Genomic DNA, 5,472 nt, shown 5'->3' with positions numbered 1-5,472 from the left:
ATTAAGAAGTATAAATACTGAAAAAGAAATGAAAATCATTTTTATTTGCTTATGATAATTTTTTTTACTAAGAAAACCTTCAAAGTAAGGAAACTATTAAAAGTTTAAAATGAATATAAAAATAAAATAGTTTTGTTATATACTGGCAACAAGTGACTAGAAATTGTAATGGGAAAATCCTACTCATGATAGAACAACATTAGAAAATAACTTAGAAAACCTTCACGGGAAAAATGTAGGCCCAATCTGAGAAAAATTCACTAAACTTTGAGTAATATTTTAAAAGTATGAATAAATAGACTTACCATGTTTAGTAATGGGAAAAATGAAACAATATATCAATTCTTCTCAAATTGATACATTAAAAAATTAATTCCAGTTAAAATCCCAAACGAATGATTCTAAAGTTCCTCTGGAAGAGCATTTTTTGGGGAAAAAATAGTATGAGGGGTTAAGCACATTATCAGAGACTGAAATACGGTTTAAAAATAAAATAATTAAAACAGTAAGGCACTAGCATAAGATGCATAGACAGATTAATGGAAGAGAATTAGCTAATAGCAAAAGATCCTCATAAATGTAAGGCAATTGTATTTGATAAAAGCACTAGAGAGAAATCAGGTTTATAGAGAAAGTGTACTGAACAACCAGTTATATAGGAAGAAAAATGTTTCTGTTAGATTTCTGCTTCATACTTTATGATGAAATAAATTCTAGATAGTTAAAATTTTTAAATATGAAAAGCGCATTGAAGACTTAGAAAAATAAAGGTGAGTATACAGTATAGCTCTAGATAAAGGTTTTTGCAGCCTAATATGAAATCAGAAACCAAAGGAGAGAACTGATTTTATACATTTAAAAATATCTACATCAAAATCATTATTTACAATACATAAAAAGCAAATGATAAAATGCTAGTAACCTATGTAACAAAAATTATAAGACTGGCTTAGAGTTGGTGCCAATATATATTTTTTGAATGCATGAAACAATAAGTGAAAATTGAAAGTGCTCTTAATAAATGAGAAAGACACCAGAGCCCCAGCGGAAAGTTAGACAAAGGACACAAATAAGTAATTCCCAAAAGAAATACAAATGCTCAACATACATAGGAAAAATGCAATTTCATTAGTATAAAATAAATCAAATTAAAATGAGTCAGCATTTTTTTCACTAATTAAATTGGGAAAGATTATAAATAATCATAATACCACAATTCCACAGAGTCACACTTTCACATACTGCATATAATAATGTAAGTGGCATACTCATTGGAACATCAATTTTAAAATTGGTTAATTTGGGGACTTTAAAAAACCGTTGCAGGGGGTGCAAGGGCAGTTCAGTGGTAGAATTCTCACATGCCATGCATAAAAAATTTCAAAACACTTATACTCTTTGTATCAACTTTTTCATTATGGTAATTTTATTCTAAGAGGGGGATAAAATCATAAGATCATAAAGATTTATGAGGGCATTCACTGAAGCATTTTTAACATTGTAGAAACCAAACAAACAAATTTAAAAAAAGGAAAACAAATCTCCAATGCACCATTAAAAATGAGTTTTTAAATAAATAAATAATAGGGTAATAAGGAGTAAAATAAATTGGGTAGATAGAAATAGTACCATCTGGTCAATGAGAGGTAAGGGGTATGGGATGTATGAGTTTTTCTTTTTTCTTTTTATTTCTTTTTCTGGAGTGATGCAAATGTTCTAAAAATGATCATGGTGATAAATCACAACCATGTGATGATATTATGAAACATTGTACACCAGGTAGGGACTGTATGTGTGTGAAGATTTGTCAATACAAATATATTTTTTAATTGTTTTTTTGAAAAATTTTTTAATAAAGTGAGAAAATGCTCACAATAATACTATGTATGTTAGTTGAAGTCACACTAACATTTGTGGAGCACGTACTAGTGTCAAGCATTGAATTTAGTATTTTACATGAATTATCTCCCTTATGCTTTGGTGAATATAAGTACTAGTCTTAGACCCATTTTATGGAAGAGGAAGTCAAGGCCTGGAGATCTTAAATTTAAAGGTCTACCTCTTCAGAATCCCTTTAACCACTATATTTAAACAGGCTTTAATAAAAAAAAGCATCTATATTGTACAAAAAGACAGGCAAAACATCCTTTAAAATGTTACTAATGGCAGGAATAAATGGCGACTTTAATTCCTTCTGTTTTATACTTTTATTATTTCTCCCAATTAGTGTGCTTTGGTATTATCATCAGGGGGAAAACCACTACAGTGTTGTTTTTTGTTTTGTATGCTGTAGGGCAGGGTCACACTTTCATTATCGTTCCATGTGAGCATCCTGTTATTGCAGCACCATTTGTTGAATTTCTGTTTCTTTTTCCTCGTTTTTTTTGGTTTTGGTTTTGGGAAGGGCATGGACCGGGAATGGAACCCAGGTCTCCTGCATGGCATGTGAGAATTCTACCACTGAACTACCCTTGCATGCCCTGCGACAGTTTTTAAAGTCCCCAAATTAACCATGCTCAAGTCTAAGCCGCACCCCCAGCCCCCACTCTTTACTCAGTCTCTCTTGCCTACTTTACTTACACGTTCTGCAATGGAATTTGTGTCCATATGCCGATTCTGATACAATATAAGATATCAAATCATTAAGGAGCTATCAGACATAAGCGTAAGCCCTATTCTGGCCATATGTCATAATGGTTATACGAGCGGAATCAGAGTGCTGGGTTCAGAACCTGATTTGGGCTTATCAGTTATCTGAGGAAACGATTTACTCAGTAGAATGGAGAGTAAAATAGAAGCTACCCTCTTGGTTCACTATGAGCAGTAAATGAGTTAATACATATAAAGCACAGTGCCTGCTCCCTGTAATTACTCTATAATTGTTAGCTATTAGTTTTATTATTGTGCTTATTAATCTCTGAAAGGGCATCATCTATTTTAGAAAGGTTTTCAACAAACAGAGTTCTTTCAGGTGTATTTCTGGTTTGCTCTGTTAACTGGAAATTAGAATGAAGTAGAGTGGACCATTGCCTGAACATTCTACTCGATTGTTATTTCACACCGGCACTATTTACCAGTCTTCCTGATAATCAAACAATATGCAAACAATTGCAAATTCTGATTTATAAAGAAATTAATAAAGACTGGGGAGCAACCAAAGTGACTGTGGTTCCTATTAAACTTTGGGAAGTTGAACTCCAGGCTTGGGCGGGTGCTTTGCTTGGGGAGGGCAAACTGGAAAGATAATACTGTGAATTAATCACGCTCCCCATGTGTGAGTACCGATTTCTGAGAACCACCAAAGGGGATCATGTAAATGAAATATTTGATTGGCTTTGCAGTAGCTCTAATCAATGCTTGACTTTTGCCAACGTGGTATTTTAGGAACAAGTGGAACCTGCCACAATGTCATTTTGCTTGATTGCCCCATAATTGCCTTTATGCTACTAATATCAAACTGTGCACAATTAGAGCCTTTTAATTCTGATGACAAATAATACATTTAGTTTTTACACAGCTAAATAACATCTCACAAATGCCTTTTTTCATAGAAAAATGACTCGATATGTCCATTAAGGTGAGACCTGTCCTCTCTGATTGTTGAGGCACTGTTCACAGGCAGGGTTAACGGATTTGGTTATTTCTATTTCATGTAATATGAAAATGTAAAACTGGGGTGCTGTGTACTGTTAACTGTACTGAAAATACTTAAAGGATGAGCTTAAAACATATTGTACAGATCTTAACAACAGCACACTTTGTTCTAGTGCGTAGACAATATTGAAACAGGTAGCGTGATTTTTAAAAAACTTTGAACTATTAAAATGATAAATAAGACTAGAAATCAAGGTCCCAAAAGGAAGTTCACAGAATAAAGGCTATTTTCAGTGTCTGTAATGCATTTCTGGCTCGTGAGCATTTTACATGACTGGCTTATTCTAGAACTGTGACATAAGAAATGCAGTGCTTATTGTTCCAAAGTGTGGCTCTTTGGTGGCAAAACAAATTCCAGAGATGACAGAGAAAAGATCCCCACTCCCCAAGCCTGATTAGAATCCAGAAATGTCTACTGCTTTGTCTGGATGGGACGTTACTCAATTTCGTGGTGGGCCACATGCTCATCTATAAAGTAATATTCGTCTCGGTTCCGACAGGGTTTGCTGTGTGCCAGATGCTGTTTGAATGCCTCGCTTACACTGACTTATTTAATCCTCAGTAAGTAATGGCACCTGTAAGATAGGTAACTTATCATTCCCATTTTAAAGCTGAGGGAGCAGGTAGAATAGATACGGTCTTGCTGAAATTAGATGGCTGATAAGCAACAGGTCTAGATTTGAATTCAGAAAATCTAGTTTTCTAAAGGTTGGGCCAAGAATAGCCCCAGCACAGAAATACTGAGATGATTAAAAAATATCGCATGTAAAGCTCCCGGGACTCAATAGGATTAGGTTTTGTTCTAAGGCCACCCATACATATCTCTACTCTATACTTTTCCTATACGGCTTATGCAAACAGCTTCACATTTTCCTTTCTTTGCCATATCAGTGGTTGTGGGTGCTGTGAGGTAAAATACCACCCTTGGAAACCATTTTCCCTCAGACACGCTTCTTCGGACTTTGAACATTGCCCACGCCGTTAGATCTTTGGTCAATAAGCCCAGTTTTTAATTGTCCTTGTTAAGTCGCTTTAATCCTTCCTGGAACTGGGTGGTGTAAATTCAAATACATCAGCTCAATTCATCTTCTAACATCACTTTGGTCGTTACTGTGACTCCCATTCCACAGTTATTGGGGTGAGGTTCAGAACGGTCAGGAAACTTGCAGGTGATTACATAGGCAGTCCGGGTTAGAGCCAGGGTTCAAATCCAGATTCCAATCCAGTCTGCCCCAACGCCTGGGACGGCTCCTCAATCTGCATCCTGCCGCCTCTCCCAGGGGAGCCTTGGAAAAGAAGAGGGATGCTGGCGAGACTCTCCTCCCCTCTCTGGCCAGTCAGGGAGGAGACAGAATGTTTGCGGGATGGAATGGAATGTAGAAGTCAGGGAGAAGGGAAGGGAAGCAGCCCAGGCCTTGGGGTGGAGGTGCAGGAACCAGTCCTGGGGCTGAGCAGTGGGCCAGAAGCTTCAAGGAGCAGAGAGGCCGGGGAGACTTCCTGACAGCTGTCGCACATGTAGAAGGCTTTCCTTCTTATGCGTTGCAGCTACACTCAAGGACTGATACTTTGGGGGCATGTTTAGAGCAGGGATGCTCAGTGGGAAGGGAACAACCCCCTAAAGGGCATTTGGGAAATTGGGAGTGGGTTTGCCACGAGAGAACTGGGGGACACTACTGGCATTTAGTGGGCAGAGGATGGGAGACGTTTTGCAATGTACAAGGCAGCCTCATGCAATGAAAATCTGTCCCTTATCTTGTCACTTACATGTCTCAGATGTCCTGCTGGGCTGTTCATGTAGGTGAAAAACCAGTTTATAAT

This window comes from Tamandua tetradactyla, chromosome 21 (assembly GCF_023851605.1).
Source record: "Tamandua tetradactyla isolate mTamTet1 chromosome 21, mTamTet1.pri, whole genome shotgun sequence".
Taxonomy (NCBI): Eukaryota; Metazoa; Chordata; class Mammalia; order Pilosa; family Myrmecophagidae; genus Tamandua; species Tamandua tetradactyla.
The sequence above is the reverse complement of the archived record's forward strand: the minus strand, read 5'-3'. Positions refer to the sequence as shown.